The sequence below is a fragment of the Sinohyriopsis cumingii genome, chromosome 16, assembly GCF_028554795.1.
Source record: "Sinohyriopsis cumingii isolate HCF-2022 chromosome 16, ASM2855479v2, whole genome shotgun sequence".
NCBI lineage: Eukaryota > Metazoa > Mollusca > Bivalvia > Unionida > Unionidae > Sinohyriopsis > Sinohyriopsis cumingii.
Window position 1 is genome coordinate 38,195,248 of NC_142976.1, and position 21,996 is coordinate 38,217,243.

At 36.0% G+C, this 21,996-nt stretch overlaps 1 pseudogene; it reads right to left on the bottom strand.

Moving 5' to 3' along the window:
* Positions 1–1,367: 1,367 nt before the first annotated feature.
* On the bottom strand, positions 1,368–3,574 carry LOC149780237 (general transcription factor II-I repeat domain-containing protein 2 pseudogene; annotated as a pseudogene).
* Between the last annotated feature and the right edge of the window lie 18,422 nt (positions 3,575–21,996).

Below are 21,996 nucleotides of genomic sequence, written 5' to 3' on the forward strand. Positions count from 1 at the left end.
ATGAAAGCAATCAACATTTTATTACTAATGTAGAAGTGATATACAATTCGCCGTTGCAGGGAATATTTCTATCCGGGATATAATCTGAGCTAAGAGATTTGTCACAATAAATAGATGGCGCTGAGATTGGCTTTAAGTAGGTTCATGTAGACCAAAACGTGGTTCGTCGGAGTTATTGAGAATAGACGCTGATAATTATTAAATCTTATCGGGATTACAATGCATTCGTAAAACTGATTGATATGGTAGAATAATGATTACGAGTAGTTTAAACTTAGTCGACTGAAACTTAATCGATGGCCCAGGACAACTCAACTGTTAAAAGTGAAAGTAGGATATCTTGCCGTGGGTCCAATTTTGTTGTTGTTGTTGTTTGTTTGTTTTAAAGATAAATGCATACAAGAAATAATCTAGTTGGATTATTTCTACAGGGCACGAATGAATATCGCGAGGGTGAACATAGGATTAATTGGATTAATAACGTCTCATTGTCTGACTCGGGTGACGAAGCTATACAAGTTGTTCTGCTTTCATTTATCGAAAGAAACAATGTATCCTAATTTTATAGCAGATTAATAAATCCATAAAACGTGTGACAGTCGCAAAACTTTGAGTTTGTTTACTTTACCTTTTTAATTATTGACATGCATGCATGATCGTTCTTCACGGTGCACATGTACCCGGTAGTTTTGTCGTCAACAGTGGTAGTGACATGAGGTAATGTTGGGCTCCCAACTTGAAGTGACAATGTCAAGCGATATACACAGACCGGTTTTGTAATTGGACGTACACGACCGAATAGGCGCACACATCGAAATTTTTTCACTATTACTCAAAAAAATGTACTTAAAAATTAACATATCTGTACAATGAGATATCCAAAATTTATAATACAACATCACTCGAAGAAAGATTAAAATTACAAAACATTATATTTCAATACAACATTTAAAATAATTGAGACAGTCGTCAAATATGACTCCTCTTATGGACTTTGTCAAAGATTTTTCCACTATTACTCAAACATTTTACTTAAAAATATTCTCATCTTTAAATTCCAAAATTCCAGAAAAATTCAAGTTAAGTACATGATGTTTTTAATTACATCCGCGCTTTTATAAATTTCAACCCGTTTTTCTGATCAAGCTTGGCGTCACAACTTCATATAAAACAACAGACTTGAAAATGTTTTAAATTACGTCCGCGCATTCTTCAATTTTAATCTGTTTTTCTTGGTGCCTAAGAAAGCAACATAATGTAATAATGCTACAACGCTTTAACAAAAACAGTATTTTATAATTTAAGGCAGGGGTGTCAAACTCAATCGCTCAGCGGGCCAAAACTCGAATCACACGTAAGGTTGCGGGCCGAACAGGATAAACATTCAATAAGCGAAAAATTAAACCTTTTTAAAACATTAATATAAAATAAAACAAAAAAGTTTTAATAATAAAAAAATCATTGGCATACCCATTTTCGCTCTTATGCCAATTTGTCAGAGGTGGATGTTTGGCATCTTTTCTTGGCTACAAGTTCGTTTATGTTGGGAGTAATGTTCTGTGTCATTGAGATTCTCATGATGGACTGCAAGTGTTAATCAGTGAGACGACTCCTGTGTGATGTTTTGTTTATCTTCATCACAGAAAACAGCTGCTCAAACAGATATGTGCTACCAAACATGCTCAAGGTTCGAGCCGCATGTAGACGAAGCTGAAGCATCTCTTCAGGAATGAAACGAGTGAACTGTGCAGGCCCCACAGTGTCGTAGTTTGCCTTTAGTGTCCCATTACACTGCAGCTCTATTAGCTCCATCTGCAAATTTACAGGTACAGTTTCCACGTCTGTGGCAAATGGGTTACGAAACAGCTTGAAATTACTTTTATGTGCTTCAAAGTCACTAAAGCGCCGTGCGAACTCGGCGCGAAGTAAGTTAAGTTTGTCAGCAAAGTGTGCATTGGGAAACACCATAGCGTTGACTTGGTTCAACATTGCTTGGCAACAAGAAAAGTGAGACAAGTTGCATTGGTGCATTTGTGTCTCCCATAAGCGCAGCTTCACTTGAAATGCCTTCACTGCATCATGCATATCGGTGATCAAGTGGTCCCGTCCCTGGAGCTGCAGGTTCAAGTCGTTGAGATGAGTGGTTATGTCAGACAGAAACGCCAACTCACATTTCCACTTTTTATCCCGAAAAACTGTGGAGTCTTTTCCTTTGCTGTCCATGAATTGACAGATTTCCTCGATCAGCTGGAAAAATCGACTGAGAACTTTTCCCCGATTTAGCCACCGCACCTCTGTATGATAAGGCATGTCGCCGAACTCTGAGTCTATTTCCTGTATAAAAGACTGAAATTGGCGGTGATTTAAACCTTTGGCTCTGATAAAGTTGACGGTTTGTGTTACAGTGCTCATTACACCTTCCATGTTGAGGACTTTACCACACAGCGATCCTTGGTGTATGATGCAGTGATATGCTATCAATTCACCAGTACAGTTCTCCTGCATCTTTAACCGCATCCTTCCAACTAGTCCACTTTTTTCGCCGCACATCGCCGGTGCTCCATCTGTTGTAAGTCCAACAAGTTTGTCCCAAGGCAGGTTCATGTTGGTTAAACTTTGACATACGTTGTCAAAAATGTCTTTTCCTGTCGTTGTCCCATGCATGGATTTCATGTCCAATATTTCTTCTGTAACATTCAAACTGGAGTCCACTCCACGGATGAAGATGGCGAGCTGTGCAGTGTCGGTCGTGTCATTACTTTCATCGACAGCAAGGGAGAATGCAACAAAGTCTTTGCCCTTTTCGATCAGCTGTGTTTTCACATCAGTGGCCATCTCACAAACCCGATTAGCAACCGTATTGCTGCTAAGGCTTACATTTGCAAACATCTGCTTTTTGTCTGAACACAAGACGTCACACACTTTCATCATGCAGCGCTTCAGAAACTCTCCTTCTGTAAAATGGTCGGCCTGATTTTGCGATCTCCTCCGCCACAATAAAACTTGCTTTCACAGCAGCTTCAGTTTGTGATTTTGCTTTGGTGAAAAACGTCTGCTGTGATGTTAAATGCCTCTTCAATTCTTCTACCTTCTGTGGCTTCTGCTCTGCATTCAGGCTTTTTAACTTGTCTTGATGTTTAGTCTCGTAGTGCCGCCTCAGATTATATTCCTTGATCACAGCCACATTATCTCCACAAATTAGACACACAGGTTTACCGCCAATATCAGTAAACATATATTCAGCCTCCCAGCGGCTTTGAAAGGCTCTGTTTTCAGAATCAACTTTTCTCTTGGCCATTTTAAAGACTAGCTTTGATTTAAAAAAAAAGATTGTGCATCGACCGACAGACGCTTGATTGATATCACGTTAGCCGTAGCGGGAAAAGGTGATGTAATATCCGGGCACAACACTACTTTCATTTCTTATGCGCCAATCCAAAACGAGCAACTGAACGTTGCTAGGTTACTGTAACGACGAACATCCACTCACTACACAACTTTTATTTTCGCTTATTCTGATCGAAGCGAGAACGCTCTCAGATAGCCTATCGTTCGGCAAGGCTGCTAATTAGGGAATTTGATTTGCACTTTATATCGCAGGGCCATTAAAAAATATTTTTGCCTAAAATTTTCTCTCGGGCCGGATATAATTGTACGCCGGGCCTGATGTGGCCCGCGGGCCTTGAGTTTGACACATGTGATTTAAGGTATAGCTTTCAGTTTGCCGAAACTATGTTAGTAAATATCCTTTATATCTCAAAATATATAATCGACCATAGAATAAGGTATATGAAAAATATTAGAAACCAGGAAAACGCGCGACTGAATGTTTTTGATCACGTCCGCGTATACCGGTACAATTTCATTCCGTTTTTCTTACTAAGCTCAATACTATGATACTGTCAAGATCGGTGCCTAATAAAGCAACACGATGTAACAATGATACAAAGCTATAACAAAAGCAATACGTTATAACAGAGATGTCGGATAAAACTGGCTCCTTTTAAGGACTCTGTTAAAGCACTCTACACTGTCCAGTTAATTAAAGTCTCTCTTTCTCTCTGAGAAAAGAATCCGTGTGTAGAGCCACATACACCCCCTTTGCGTTTAGATGTACCCGTCCTTGTCCATATAAATTCCACGGAATCCATCAAAACGACACAATGCAATACGTGCAATGCAATGGCCTCCATGACCCTGGAAAGTTCATGATTAATCACCCGAGCCCTCCGCCCTTACTGGGAACGAGACACACAAACCCATTGGTTGGTACCGCGGCAACATTGTTCCAATAAAAATAAACTGCACACCAGAATTAAATAACTGATGACACAGCTGTAAAAGCTGGCCCACAATAACGTTCGGGTCCCAAAAAAAACCACATTCTCCCCAAGTATTATAAAAACTACCTCCGGCAATGGATCTAGGTTTGTCGCCTGTGCGTACCCGCGCCCCCGGGCGTCAATCTATAACACTGGACAACAAATTTTTACAAAAGTCATGTTACTGAAATAAAATTAGTCAATTCTTATCAATTTTTATGTGCTGAACACGAATATGACAGTCAAATTGCAAAATTGGCTCTAGTTTTTTTGTAATCTGCAAGAAATTAATGTTTACATAACGAAATGCATTCCAATAGTAAAAGGTCAACTGTAATAGCCTACCTATAAAAAATCAAGTCATTGACTACATCTTAGATTTCTTCGCCTGTCTCTTGTACAGCTGTTCGGGAGCATCTCTGAGGAGTGTCCAGCAGTAGTCAGCCAGCATTGTAGTGGACCATTTTCCCTGGTATCTTTGTTCCATTGTTGCGATATCTTGATGAAAACGTTCGCCGTGTTCATCACTAACAATACCACAGTTGCTAGGAAAGAAATCCAAATGGGAATGAAGGAAGTGAATCTTTAGAGACATATTGCAGCCAAGTTTCTTATACTTCATCAACATGTCTTCTACTAGTTCCTTATAGTTTTCTGCGCTAACATTTCCGAGGAAGTTTGTAGAAACTAGGCGAAAAGCATTCCATGCTTGTTTCGCGTCACCTTCCAGCAAGTTGTTGAACCGGTCATCTTTGAAAAGCTCTCGAATCTGAGGACCCACAAAAACTCCCTCTTTAATCTTTGCTTCGCTGAGTCGAGGGAATTTTTCATGCAGGTATCGGAATGCTGGCAAAATCCGGTCAATGGCTTTCACGAAGTTCTTCATCAAACCTAGTTTGATGTGAAGGGGTGGTAGCAAGATTTTCTGAGCCTCAACCAGAGCTGGGTGTTGGATATTCTTCTCTCCAATGGCTACATTCTGCCTGTGAGTCCATTCCTTCCTCATGTAGTGCATTTCCCTTGCTCGGCTATCCCACTCGCATAAGAAACACATGTATTTTGTATATCCTTGCTGCAGTCCCATTAAAAGGGCAACTACCTTCAAATCACCACAGAGGTGCCAGCTGTACTTGTTATACTCAATGGAATTCAGTAGCTGCCTTAAGTTATCGTATGTCTCTTTCATGTGGACAGCATACGCTACTGGAATAGATGGAAGAATGTTTCCATTGTGCAAAAGCACAGCCTTGAGACTCAGTTTCGAAAAGTCCACAAATAGTCTCCATTCTTGTGGGTCATGAGTGATTTTTAAAGCATTCATGAGGCCCTCAATATCGGAACAGAATATCAGATTACTTTCCTTTCTGAAGAAAGGCTCCAATTGCTGGTGGCGCTTTCGATATGCAGTAATTGTGACATCTTCTTCTAGAAGATTCCATTGTTGGAGTCTTGATCCTAGCAATTCTGCCTTGTTCTTTGATAAGTCCAAATCACGAATCAGGTCATTTAGTTCTTCCTGTGTTATTCTGTGTGGGGTTGATGATGCACCACAGTGAAAATCTGGATCACTGCATGCTGATGGACCAGGAGAAGAACAGGTCGACTCACCTTTGTCTTCGTCAGATGAATCAAGAGAATATTCTGCTGGAGGTTCTGGAATAGGAAGTCCCTCACCATGTGGAACTGGTCTCAATATAGACGGAATGTTTGGGTAGACTATTCTCGACTTCTTTCGCTTCGTTATTCCGCCGGAAAGAGGAGGAACCAAGCAGAAGTAACAGTCATTTAGGTGGTTGCTTGGCTCTATCCACACCATTGGGACTGCAAACGGCATTGATGACCTTTTGCAATTCAACCACTGTGAAAGCTGTGTTGTACATGTAGCACAGCATATATGCGGAGCCCAAGGCTTGTCTTGGTCACCAACCTTGCATCCGAAGTAAAGATGATATGCCTTCTTCACTTGAGAATTGATACTTTTCTTCTGGTTGGCAAATGTCACTTCCCCACAAATATAGCAAAAATTGTCCGCGGTATTAACACACTTTCGAGGCATTACTGTTCTTTATTGTACGTAAATGGATAAAATAATAAGTTTTATGTAACAGTAGCTTGAACTGTCTCGCACAACGTCTAAAATATTTTAAATGCTGAACCTATCTGATTGGGCTTTATATAGTACACTGCTTACGTCAGCTTCAGCAGCCGCCTGGCATTAGTATAATAGGCCTACACATGTATAGTACACTGCTGACGTCAACTTACTTCAGCAGCCGCATGGCATTAGTATTGCATTGCATCAGAAAATGATGCAATCAACTGTGGATGATGTGAGCATGATGGTATTATGCAATGTTACATCATTATTCCGGATGTTGCTGCAGTCCTACTGGAGAAATTTACACAGTGAAACATAGAAAATGAGGTATATGAATATCTTCAAAACGAGAGCCAATACAAATTTTTCACGGTTATATTCGTGTTCGGCACACCAAAATACTACAGATTAGGGCCTTTTCAAGTCAGTAATGATTTCACTGTTGACCAGTGTAATCATTAGAGAACTTGGTTGCCGACATAACACTGGCAGCCAGGCATCCCTAGATACCCTAGCAACGAAACTGACCAATAATATGTAGATGCATCTTGATAATGATGTTTACGTGTCAGAAACTTAAATGAACTTCAAATGATAGTAATTCACAATATTAACACCAAACTCACCAACCAAATATAAGGATATTCCCAATTAATCATATAGTTTGCAGACGTGAATGATAACACAAATTTGTGAGAAGGATTTTGGACAGTAATGTATTGGGGGTTCTCACCTTCATCAGTTTCAAGTTAATTTTATGCTAGGTGAAAGTTAAATCTTACAAAGTATTTTCTAGGTACATTTAGTTTATTGTATAAGTTGAAGAGAATAGAAATGACTGAAAGAAAAGTTATGTTAACATTTGAATTTTAATATTGTACTGTATTGATTTCTGATGGTAGCTGTAGCCACTGCATAGTCACGATGGTATTGCAAATCATTTGAATACCTTCACTAATATTTCATCTGCTCTATTAGAGAAATTAAAACAAACTTCTAGCTCATTTACAACAGAATGAACCATTTCAAAGAATTTATAAGACTTATGAGAAAAATCCATACTACAACTGATATCAGCACTTTCACTTTTATACACGAACATTTTTACAAACTTTTTTTAAAACAAATCACCAAATTTTATAATGGAGACTTATTTTTGTCCTTGTACGACATTTGTACCAGTGTATTTCACGTCTTGAAGTGTTACAACAATACGGAATTGCAAGTTAATCATGATTTCTTGAGAGCTTTACCAAATACGATATACATAATGTACAGGAAACCAATAATAGATTCATAGTGTATACGGAAACACAAAACTATTAATAATATAACAATATATAAATGAAATCAACTGCAGTAGAAATAGCGCAAGTATATAAGATGTATAAAGAACTTTATCATGATTCTGAAGCAAGGATGGAAAATTAACTAAAAATCGTTAAGGAATCGTATAATATTTAATACTGTGAACACAAGAATCTAAAACATTTTGGAATACATCATTGTGATCCATCAAGACTGCTAGCACATCAACACTTGTAAACCTATGCCAGGTTGTTGGTATATCAGCACTTTCAAGTTTCGACTTCATTCAGAACACCACTCGAATTCATTAGAATACTCTATACTTTTGGACTATACAACTGTTTGGGTGGAACGTCATGTTACATGTTTGCGGCATGATGCCCCAGTGCTGGGCATCACTGTAAACTGCCACACCTCAGACATCGTAGCGATATGACTGAGTTTTTTTAAAGCTACGTTGAAAATCCAAATCACACACATTCAATAATCAATAGTACGATTACAAATAAATATCAGTTCTTAATACAATTGAACATTTGAATACATTAAAATAAAGAATAATAAAAGTATGAAAATAATACATTTTGGAATCTCGTCGGTCTCATTGAACTGTTACCCCCAAAACATTACCCTAATATTTTAAGACACTAAACATTGCTATACCCTAAAGAATTGTTTTTTTTTACAAATACAGACAAATTATTTGTCTGCAAGAAAGACGAGACGTGGGTTCTGTCGAACGAAGAAATTTACGTAAACGGACATATGATATAATGGTTACCACCAGAATTCCAGGGCTCTAGACCTTTTCTGTTTGTTCTTGGGTTTGTATACGTCATTACATCAAAATCTACTGCAACATCTTTTTTCCAGTAACCACATGAACTTGTAACTACTTAGCAGAAAAAAAGTAACATTCTCAACATAAACTTGTACTAATGGTACTGAGCCTACATTTGTCGACTTGGAATCCAAGAAATGCGTTTTGCAATGCGAGGGATTTTACAATTCCCACATAAATAGAACAATCCTATTGAAATAATACATACTTGCATTACAATAATAAAAACTGCTTTTTAGTAAAGTACGCTGAGAAAATTCAATTATGATAGATATCCTCTTGGATTTCTGCGTGTTTCGTTCTTAGCATCTTCAAAATCTTCATGAGTTGTCAGATCCTACAAAATGGTGTACAGTTGGTGTTGAATATAATTCATGTTCATATTTCATTAATACTGAACTGTTTTGGTTGTTTTTTAACGGCAATAATGGCTGAAATTCCTGAATCCTCATCCCTATGATATATATTGAAATGTAGGCGGCATTGCAAAGTCACGAAGATATTTTTGAAGACATTTTCATTTGTACTTAACAATGCATCGCTGTATTGCCTATATTCTAAGATGTACTCAAATTAATACGCATTGGTAAAGCACTGTTCTTGCTGCTAGATTTACACCCGTTTTCATTATGGAAGGTTTTGATATTTTCCGAAGCTGCAGCTGCCTTTGGTACACCTGGTGTCATTTCCAAAAATCCCAGGTAGTCGCCGTTGTCAGTCGTGCTAATAATTTTAAACTATTGACTCGCAAATAATTTTGATAATTTTTCCACACTAAAATCTTGCAAATTCGGAAAGTTAACAACCAGTAATAACAGACCTTGGAGAAACATAACTTTCTCGTAGTTTAGAAGAACGGTACGTTATATTTACTGCCTACTTAAACCGAGTTAAGGGCAATGGAAGTGCAGATAAAGCAGTGCAAAGCTATAACGCATTCGCCCGTTTCGGAACAGAGGGTTCCATACGCTGACGTGTAATATTACATAAACCGTTATTATGTTCACTTGGCAATATACGTGGAATGAAATGGCTGTTGCGATTTAATATTTTATGTCCGATAAATCTTTGCTATGTTGGTTTTCTTTTACACCAGATGTTATGTCGGTATGGTGCCATGGTTCAGAATTCCCGTATCTCCTATACCGGTTTTTCTCTGGATTTAAACAGAAATAGTGCATTCTGGCCTATCTCCCGGATGTGTCACTCGCGATGCACGACTGTTGCATCGTTGTATGTGAGAGGGTATCGGTATTGAAACTGTAAGGAAGGGCAGAACTCTTCGAGATGAACAATTTTCGCGGTTTTTGAAAAAATATATAATACTATATCAAACAACACTATATAGAAATTTTCACACTATAAGTTGTACAGTTTAGATAAAGACTTTCACAAAATAGAATATGTATTCATACCTTTCCATCCGCATATTTCTGTTGTATTTATATATAAAAAATTGTTTTCTCCATATAGTCACAACTGTGCCAAAGTAATGTCAGTTACCACATACATTGAATCAATATTCAGACCTCCAGTTCTCGTCCTAATATGAACCATGGGTAGCAAATAAACTTAGTTTGTAAGAAGATGCCCTTAACTTGCGAAACTATATTATGTCGAAGGCTGGCTAATCGTTTGACAAATCTTTAAGAAAAATAGTAAAAATAAAACAAGTTTTATTCAGCAATATGAAAAACGCCTTCTGTAGGCACCATATACATGGCGTGAACCATTACATTTAAATTTTAGATGAAAGCATGTACAGTTTGCAAGTAGCGTCATGAGCGCCGCGAGATCAGATTTGTATGGCTGTCTGTTCCGTTGCATTAGCAGCTTTTGATTTTCACTTCTATTTAATGTTTAAGTCTTTAAATCCTGGATCGATTGTTGTAAATTTACTTTCGTACCTTCAACAGGAAAAATATGATATCCGTAAGAAGTTGACAGTACTGGTAATCGATTCTTACTTTAGTGTATGCCAGTTTATATTCTTTGTATTTAGTAGTATGAACATAAATGAGATGTTCGTAGGCTTGATTTGGGTTCATTCAAATACAGAGATTATAAACTTGTACACTAAACGAATGATCTATTACCAACACATGAAATTTCACCAGAAGTTAATTTTCTTTGTGCTAAAAATACACTCGCCTCATTCAGTTTTCTTTACCTTCGTTGTTTCTGCATTACGTACCCTTTAGTGTTCATAAGGTTACACGGGTCTTTAGCCAATCAAGTTTATTAAAAGGTTCAGGTGAGGAATGGATGTATATAAAAACTTTAGTCAATTTTACTTGGTTTTACTTTTAATTATTAATGAAATAGTTATATAAGTAAATTCAACATTATTTGCCAGAGGATCAGGATACGTGTACCGTTTGTTGCATACCACACATGATGGAAGTATTTTTCTATTTCTCTTTCTAAAGTGATGCCAGATCCAACTCTTAAATTGGCGATAAGCTATATATCTATATGAGAAAGGGAAAAGTTATTTTAGTTGTTCATAACATGTTTTATCACTCATGATCTTCGATGAAACTGCGTTATGCACTTAAGGACACACGGTACTAATTATACGGAAGAACTGTGAACCAGTCTAGAAATGGGTGAAGAAATGATAGAGTATTTACAGGTTTGGTGGTCCATAATTGGTTAATAATGAAAATTAAAATTTTAGGAAAAATATCTTTTGAGAGCTTGTCCTATATGTAATGTAAAAAAAATATTGACAAATTTCTACTGATGCAATTTTAGCATTTTTACAGGCTTGACTCAGGAGTACTCAATACTGAAAGTAGCACCTGATTCATTTGGTGCAGAATCAATAACACGTGTTTCATGCACATGTATGTAAACAAATTGCCGCGGGTCATATGGTGTTCTCCACACATAAGCTTGCACCAAGGTTAGATGTGCACGAAAAATTATAGGTGTCATTATCAGCACCCATAAATTTTAAGTTATTGAATTTTGAATATGACAGTGTTTCCATATGTTTACCATTGGAGTGGAATTAGTACCGTGAGTCCTATATGCGACCTATACCATAATAGGAGTTTGTTGTTTCCATGGTTACCACGTGCATCCAGGGTATCAATTTGGTGGTTTTTACATATGACAGTGATAATGGAGTCTTTTTATCATGGTTTGCATGTGATTTTGGAGAAAAATTCTATACAAAAGACAGATGGGGATGGTTTTATACACTGGAGAGTGGAAGTATATAGCTCAGGCCATAGGGAAAAGAGCACAGTATGGCCTGATGGCAGAATTTCATATGATGGTACCCATAGATTGGCCTGTATGGTTAAATACCATTTAACACATGCAATAATTCCCCAAAATGGGGTGGGGTGGGGTAGATTTTATATGTAAGCCACTTATGTCACAATCACTTATGTATCAGTACTGATCATTTAACTTTAGAGACACACTCAGCAGATCAAAGCAGAGAACATTGTAAAAATAAGGACTGTGCACAAAACTGCACATGCTGTATTGCCTCAACCTGTAAATTGAATTATTATATGTCGAGTCACATTGAATATCAATTATACCGGTCTTATTTCTTATCCTAGAATTAAACTCCTTGACACCTATTCTATGTTCAGCATGTTTCTCATATTGGTACATTACATTTTTGGGCAAACAGTATTGGAACTTTTCTGCATTCCTTTTGTTGAGGGAGCAGGGAGGGACATTTTCACTTAAAATAATAGTTTTCAACCCTTCATTCCCAATATAAGTCTGCAAAAGTCCTATCTGTATTGCATTCTTTACACAGGCAGTTTTTCTTCCCCAACCTCCCTTCATACAGTTGAAACATTCTTGATGTATAACTGCATGGTGAACATACTGCTCTCTCCCACCAAACCAGATCTCTTTTTTCTTCATGTACCAAGTCCCATGATAGAAAACCTTTATACTCAGGGTGTTGCAACTTGTGGTCTCAGAACACATTATTCCAAATCTCAGCATTTGATTACTGCGTGCACTAAGTGATATGGGTTTTCTTCACCATATATGTTGTTGTGAATAAATGAAAACAAGCTTCATGTCAGAAATATGGTTTCATATTTGAAACAAAAGCTATTTATTAAACCTACATTGCTCTGTTCTTACCATCAAGTAATAGTAAGGAATCATTTAGCTGTAAATTAGAGCTTGCTATTTGGTTTGCCAATTCAAGGTGTATTACCTCCCCTTTGACTGTAATTGAGTGATTGCAATGTTTGCTTTGTTTCTCTTTTGTTCAATAATGTATGCATTTTTTCAGCTTTATATTAAAAAGTAAGTAATTTAACACTGCTTATAGTGGAAAGTAGCCACAGTAATGATTTTGAGACTTTTTCTTAACTTTTTATGAGCTTTGGGTAAATGTAGGTATATGTTTATGTATTAGACAACTTCAATATGCAATTCAATTCTATTACTTAAATTTAACAAGTAGTGTATTCAGTGACAATTTTTATCAGTGTCTGCATATTGCATAGAGACATGAACTTGTCTTGGCATAGCAAAGTTTTTCACACATTTCTCCACCTCCAGCATACTTAATAGCTTGAGTCATAACAGTTTGTGCATACACTTTCTGTCTCCAACATCAATGTCAGCATTATAGGAACTTTGGATAGCTTTTTCAAATTTGTCTCTTGCTGTCCTTATGTAACATACCTCATGCTGATGTGTTATTTGGGTTGATACACATTCCCCCCACCCCCGTTGTGGGGAACATTACCAGGCTTGAAGAAATTACTCTGTCTATTCTTTGCTTATTCACCCTTCCCCATAGTTTTATACTAAAAAGTAGCACTATGTTATTTAATTATTCAGTATAATAAAGCTTATGGAACTCTTCCTTGGCTTTTATACCTTTTTATTAACATTTGGGGGTCATGAATCACATGTGATGATAGTTTAAATAAGTTTGGAATGTCAGCATCTCTTGATGCTTCAGTGGTGTGTGTATATGTTTTAGTCACAAAAGGGCAATGGCCTCTTATCATTTTGACCTGTCATGTGGCACACTTATTTGTTTTGTTTGATTGATGTGAATAGGGATGCACTGTATCTTATTTCTGTGAGAGTCAGCAAGAAAAGAAATGCAGTTTTGAAATTTAAAACATTTAAAACTTGTCTTATAGCCAGTGAGAGATGAAAAAACAATGCGTCATGTAATTTGATACCCTGTGATGTCATACTTGCTGATGTCAGCATGCTTGTGTTTCTTTTGTGTAGCATGCATGCCATAGAAAGATAACATGAAGATACAAAGGCAGAAAACAATTATTTTAATAGCAAGAATAAGCCATTAATAAGTACAATACAACACAGCAACATGTGATGCGGATGCAATTTAACTATAGATATTGGTATCACATAAAATGCTATTGCACTATTATCCATGCACAAGCATGGCCACTTCTTTCTTACAATTATGCTCTAATATCAAGGAGTAAAATACAACTTTTTCAAAAAAAATTAAATCTGGTTATAGGACACACGGTACTAATTATACGGAAGAACTGTGAACCAGTCTAGAAATGGGTGAAGAAATGATAGAGTATTTACAGGTTTGGTGGTCCATAATTGGTTAATAATGAAAATTAAAATTTTAGGAAAAATATCTTTTGAGAGCTTGTCCTATATGTAATGTAAAAAAAATATTGACAAATTTCTACTGATGCAATTTTAGCATTTTTACAGGCTTGACTCAGGAGTACTCAATACTGAAAGTAGCACCTGATTCATTTGGTGCAGAATCAATAACACGTGTTTCATGCACATGTATGTAAACAAATTGCCGCGGGTCATATGGTGTTCTCCACACATAAGCTTGCACCAAGGTTAGATGTGCACGAAAAATTATAGGTGTCATTATCAGCACCCATAAATTTTAAGTTATTGAATTTTGAATATGACAGTGTTTCCATATGTTTACCATTGGAGTGGAATTAGTACCGTGAGTCCTTAAGTGCAACAAAGACAATCCTCTTCAGAAGGCATGAACATGGACTTGCAATGCTGACAAATACGCCTTTAAAAAGTGACAGACCCAGGTGTGAAATTTGCATAATATCGCGATGTTTACCGTTGAATTGAACCGAATGCTTCTTTTTTTAGGGTAATGTGCCACTCTATAATGCATTGTTGGTATACGAAATATACACAGTTGAAGGAAAATCTGACCACAGTATCTATGCACACGAGCACATACCCCCATTACCAATACACTGACCGTCACAAGCACATAACTGCATACGACATTGTAAACCCACACTACGACGCAAGGATTAATACAGAAAAAAACTTGTTAAAGATAATTAACACAAAAACACTTGTAAAACAAAGAATTGTCAAATTGTTCAAAATCTTGTATTGATTTGTTAAAATGTCGTTTTCATTGTCATTTACAATGTTTAAAAGTCCCAGAAGTTGCTGTTGTATATGCCATGGTATATGTGTTCTATACGCTTCCTGTTGATAAATTTGCTTTACAGTCACTTTAAAATGGCCACATTGCTAGGAACCAGCTCTCGAGAATCTTGCTGTTATATCCCACTTATTGTGTTCAAAATCATGGCGAGGGTATGGGATATGAGTTTACGTTCCCAATGTACATTATCATCAATGTCTTGCCATAATTCAGTGAGGGTATCAGCTAGTACAACCCATAAACCATCTCCAGCATCTATCTCACCACAGTAAAGTAACAACTTTAAACACAAAGCTTTGTTATAACTAAGAATGGTGTCTTTCTCAAAGCCTCAAAATAATATTCCATAGCAAAACCCCGGCGGATAAGTTCCTGTCAAAGTAGTTTAATGCGATTGACATACATCTATTGTCTATGGATATGGTTTCAGACAAATATTGAGGTTCATAACTAAATGGAAGGGTCCAAATTGAATTGTGGTCTGGATCAGTGTGAATATTAGCAGTGTCTAGTAATCGTTTGAACGTAGCCTTTACGCATTTTTCAGTACCAAATTTTATTCTAAATGTATTATTATTATAAAAACCCTCATTCCCATTCTATTCTAAGTGGTGCTAGAAATGTCTAGTTTCCTTGTGACATGTACTACACAGCTTTAGTTTTATATGTTCAGCTGTTTGGAATATGCGCGTAGCAAGTGTTACGAATCTGTGCTCTTAAAATAAGTAACAAATAAAAGTAAAGACAACAAACTTTGTAAAATTTAACAAATAATTTATTTTCCTAGACTACAAAGTAAAATAATAAAAACATCTTACGCTATGCTGAATTAAATCCCATTTGTAATCCAAGAATTAAAACACAAGTACTATCAATGAAAAGCTCTTAGTGAATCCTAGATCATATCCCGATGATATTCAAGATGGAAGCCGAAGACGCCTGTAATAGTCAGCGTTGTACTGATGTGTCAACGGTCTCTTGCTGAATCACAGAAAATATTCTAGTTTTTGAATTCCGTGTAAATCCCAGTAAATGTCTTTGTCCAAGAATTATCAGTACTTTGCACACATTCACTATGTCGGAGTTTAAAAAACGAGGAAAAAGCAAAATAATCAGAATTTCTAAAATTACGTTCATACTAAATAGACGGCCATTAATGCCATTATGTTATCTCTATGAATTCTTAAAAGAACATAATGAAATAAAATATAACATTAGTAATATAACAAGTGTAAAAGATTTATGAGATTCTTCATTGTATAACATTTTCCGAATGAAGCCATTCGACACAGATGCATTTCTAGTAATTTCTGTACAATACAACACTTCCCATTCCGAGTTTTCTGAACGAAGTCACAACTAACGACCTTTATTTTTTTTATTTAATATACCTTTTACAGAATTTAACATCTTTACGATTTATAATTTATCTTGTTGATCATAATGTTCCCATTTATTTGGAATGGTTGGTCTTCCTAAACTTAGTGCAAATTCGCAGATCATGTTCAGTGTACCTTTAGTTGTCACTATATAGCCACTATTGTGCTGAGGTGCCATAAAATGTAACATCACCAAAGATGATCACTATCTATCTACAGCTGTACAAATACGTTTATTAGAAGTAAATAATTGATCTACATATGGACAGACATGATTATTCAATGTAGCATGTGGGCACATGCTAAGGTATTAAAGAAAATTTCACATTTTGCAGAATAATTAAGCAAATTATGTCTTCCTTAGCCAATAAACAATCCTACAGAGTATGACAAAGATCTCCATATTCTAGAATCTATTCAAAACAGTGCAACACTTTCAAAGGGAATGAAAATAAATTTACTTTATCTTCCATTTTTTGGAAATAGTGTGGAACAGGACAGGCTTTATCAAAGCTGTACAGAGCAATCTGTTCAATGTTTAAGATTTTTAATAAAAGTTTGTGACCAATAACAATTAGCCTACCAAGCGGTTTCCCCTTGCAAAATATATTGTACGCACTATGCCCTTTCAATTATATTGATTCTGGGTAGGAAACAGAGCTTGAGATAGCAGGCTGCTGAATGCAGCATTTCAATCTTTGCCGCTTATATCCAGTTCCAGTCCTGTAAATAATAAATAACCAGACTGTACTATTCATTTTGTCAGACACATAAAATTGGTCCATGGATAATGAGCTTCCACTGACCTGCTGCACCGTTTCATCATGTTTGTTTCCTGTATAATGTGTTCTTGAGAATAATGGACAATGGGCAATCCCATTTGTACCAACCTCCAAAAACCAAATTGCAAAGCATGTGGCTACCATACGGTTTTTAGGTAGAATAACACAAATTCAAAGGTGCAATAAAATCATTTCTGAGAATGGATGTATTTAAATGATTTACAAAATACTAATTATAAGTACTACTTAAAGAAACACCCAACAAAAAAATTTATATAAAAAATACCCGACAGATTTTTTTCTTAGGTGAAATAGAGATCAAAAAGCCTTAAGAAATGTTAAAGCGAAAGAGTTAATCTAAAAGAATTGTGCGTTTGAGAAGTTTCACCTTTTGAAAACTGAGAGACAAACACTGGACATACCCTGCAACTCGTGACAGTCATGGATTAATATAACTACATTGCTTTTAAATTATTACGAAATAAAATTCATAAAGCTTTGCTAGAAAGAGGACATTCTTTTAAACAACCAGCTTTGACCTTTTGCTCTGTAAGGTTCAGAGAGTGGGACAGGTTCTCGATTCTTCTGCCAGCCTTTACACTGGTCAAACCTGGATTCCATTCTGCATCCAACGTATGCAAGTTGTTCGTCTGTAAATACGTGTCGCAGCTGTTTGCATGCTGACTGCAGCAGATGATAAAAAAACTACGAATTATTGCATTGTTCGCATACCATTTAAATATGACTACCAATTCAGGGGAAGTAGCTAAATGATTCTGAAGATGACGTAAGAAATGTCTAAGAGGTATATTTCATTTTGAATCGATAGGACATAAGTCTTTGAGTAAAACCCCATATCAACTAATTTGACAAAATGGCTGCAGTTGTAGCAATATTAGATGCTATACTGGTACTATTTTCATTCAAGAAAAACAAAGCATAATAAAAAAAAGTATTGATAGTACCGTCAATTCAAAATACAGGACCAGTGGTGATAAGATTTTCATCAAATCATGTTGATTTTGGGTCATCTTTGGCACAATCACCATATCTACATAAACATCCATTATGGAGGAGTAGTAATTAAAGGATTTTCAAATTGAAAACCATGGCGTAAATATTAGACATTGTAAACAAAAAATTATTCTTTTAGTAAATGACATATGACCAAGAACCCACTAAGTGTATCTTAGCAGTTTTCAAGATGACCACCATGGTAACCGCATTTCATGTCAGAGGGGTATTATTTTCATTCAAGACGAAGCAGTGTGTATGAGTGTGATTTGCATTTTTAACGTGCCTTGAACAGTTTTGGTCATATCGCTATGATGTTAGCAGTGTCAGTTGATCGTGATGTCTAGCATAGGGGCATCATGCCGTAGACGTGTGGCATTAATCCCACCCAGTCACATTATCTTGACAAATGACCTAAAAACCTAATGTCAATATAAGATATTGAACGTCCGAGGCTCAACATTGTCATTTAGAGCACTAGACTGGAGTACACATTTTTCAGAGCCACTACACAGTATACCAATAACACAGAAGGTGAGTTAGTGGTGAAATATTGAAATTTTAATCATATGGGCAAGAAACCAATTTCATATATTGTAACGGGTGTGTTAAGGTAATATTAGGATAAATATACCGGCATAGTATAACCTGTCATATGGGCCTGAGTCGACATATTTTCCATTTCAAATACTCAACGCTCTGCCATCACCTACTTAAAGCTTCTGCAACCAGATGTAAAATCTCACACGTGTGTAATATAAAAAAAATATTCAAACAAGATTGTTAAGACTTGGTGGTGAGATAACGTAAACGGATCGTACGAAAATGTACGTTATTGAGGGTTGAAGACTTGACAATATCAATAATTCCAGGCTTGTAGGGCTGAAACAAATCGCAGACCTGCTAACTCTAGTTCAGCCTTATATGTATAAGTCTATGCCAGCCAACACGAAGAGGAAACGTCTCCATTGGATGACGGTTGTTACACAAACACCTAAAAGTGAAAATGTTTTTACCTATATTCTACAAAATCAAAATACCATAATTATCAGCCTCAAAAAGGGTTTAAAATATTGCTTCTAAAACAACATGCTACATGAAAGAAGTGTAAGAAAATATTAATTTTGACTATTTAAGACAGAATTCACAATTTTTAGTTTGAAACTAAAGGAACAAAATGTTTCCTTTTTTGTTGGTAGAATTTGAGGAGTGCTTCAGAGGCAGCTAATGAATTTTGCAACATGCTAAAAAGTCTGCTGGAAGATAATATGGAAATTATATTTTTAAAGCACAATTTACAAAGCTCCAGGTAATACTTTCTCATTAAAAGAAGAATGTCACTTTTGGGGGGGAAAAAGGAGACTTTTTAAAATACCAATAATAGTATATGATCCTAATGATGAAATGTAGCATGTAATTCATAATCCTGCATTTTAAAAGGTGACATGTAAGTGAAGTGAATATTATTCAATTAAAAAAAATTAGTTTCAGTAAAGATTTTGTTGCATAGAAGATCTTGAAGGATTGGGAAGAGAGCACGCAATTTTCTCTAGTTTGAGTATTGAATTGTTACCAAGAAAGTATGGCAGCAAAGCTAGTCTAAGAAATAGTACTGCACTAGTGTAATATTAACATTCTCCCTAGAAAACATGAAAAATGAGGCAGTACAATAAATTGTGGCAATTCTTATATTCATATTTGTCAAGATACATACTAAGCTTGTCGCTGATTTTTTAACACGCGTACATGTATCGATATAAGTATATACTGTATTTCTATTTTTTAAAAATCTGATCTGTACACCAGGGTTCAGTACAAATGAAATAAAGATTATTGGCTGGGTGTGTTATAATGTTACAGTATGGGCTGAAATTCATTGTAACGGGGGTGGTGGAGATAGGATCGTGTACGATTTGTTTACATTGTGGAACAAACTGTTGGGTTGTGGAAAACAAATAGTTCAAAGTTCTCATTATCGTCTCTTGTAATCAAACTTATAGAAATAAAAGAATAATTAACTGTCAATAAATATATAAAACGGCGAACGTGGCTTACCACTCAACATTCCCAACTCGGTTTACTTCATCATTGCCTTGTTGCTCGTTATATATCGTGTCAGACTCAGAATCCCATGATTCGGTATGCGCTGTAAACAATATGAGGAATTGCAGTGTAAGCTGGAATCAGTTTGTGACTGCATTACTCAGCATGAAGGGTTCCTGGGTTTTTGTCTCAACCCAGATGTTTTAGAAGTGTCCTTATATGAATTTATACAGGCAAATGGACCCATAGGTGACGAAGAGTCAATACACGAGTAAGTTATTTGTTTCAGAATTCAACTGTAGAGTTGCAATCAAATGTAATATCACAGCACATTTATTTATATAAAAAAAATATAAAACACAGAAAGAACAAATAATAATAAAGTTTTTTATATGTTTCATTTATTCAACATTCCATTAAGAAATCATTTGTCAGTAAAACTCTCATGGTAATGAGGGATTACACAGCGGACATCTTATCTTTTCTTTTTTGTGTGGCAGAGTGTATAGACATTGCTTACCGCTCATTGGATATGGCACAGATCTGCCAAGTATGACGGGGGGTACTAACAGCATGTGCTGTGAATGCCATCAGAACCAGGTTTCCGTCGAACTACAAAGGGTTGAGTATGCCAGTGATCTGTGCATAGCGATGGCTTCTTCTTTGAGAACTTTATTGGCTGTGGTGGTGACTGGAGATACATTGAAGATTCCTCTTGTGCCTCTCTGTGAGAATTGTATTTTTGACGAAGAATGGTTAATTCGTTCAACAGAGTAGCCACATATTCTGTTTAAAAGAAAAGAACTTGTGAATGAATATTCATTCCTAATCAATACAATTTTCAATTTCTAGAATATTTTTAAGTTCTGATAAAATAAATATACTGTATCATAAGGCAATGAAAGTGTTTATTCACAGAAGTTCTAGATATTAGGCAAATGAATTCCTGCATAAATTCAGTAGTATTTTTGGTGAGAAGCAATTGTTATTGTGTACAATCGTTCCATGATTATAAATTATTTATCCAGCAGCTATAAGAAAACTTTTCAACTGTGAAATTCGACAGCGTACTAGCCATGGAGTACATAAAGATTGTATTTAAGCACTAACCATAGAAACAATCTTCCTTCACCAACTTAAACCTCAACTGTCCATCTTTGTTCACAGCCTGAACTCTGACTGCATTGCAACATGTGTGTAGAACTGCCAAGTGCAACCTACAAGAATAAGAGATTAAGTGTTATAAATGCAGTTTATATATCTAAATTTATTCAAAATTAAGTGTCATTCAAGATTTAGTTCATAGTTATTTTAACTTTTTTATCATTTGTAATGCTGCAAAATGATCTGCACACACTTTTATTTGAATTCTCAATAGCATTGTTGTACCTGAATTTATGTTCATACGACAGAGTGATCTCTAATTCCTTGCCTTTGTTTCATTCCTGGATAGGAGAAGCTACTGACAGACAACCTTGTGTTGTGCCTCAGGCTGGGGAGAGTTTGCGGATGTCATTCAGCAGTCTTCTTTTAGATATCAACAATTCTAGCTGTGTGTGCGTCTTGGAGTCTGAATTATGACAAGTGCATTGCCGTTAAGTATTATAATTGATTATAATACATAACTGCAACATACACAACACTGTTGTAAACAAACTGCCAGAAGCATGCCTTTTTATAAGTATGCAAGAAAAAACTTGCAAATAAAAACAGGAACTAAAAAAGATGCTAGACACAGGCATTGTTTTTGACAATATATATTATTTCCAC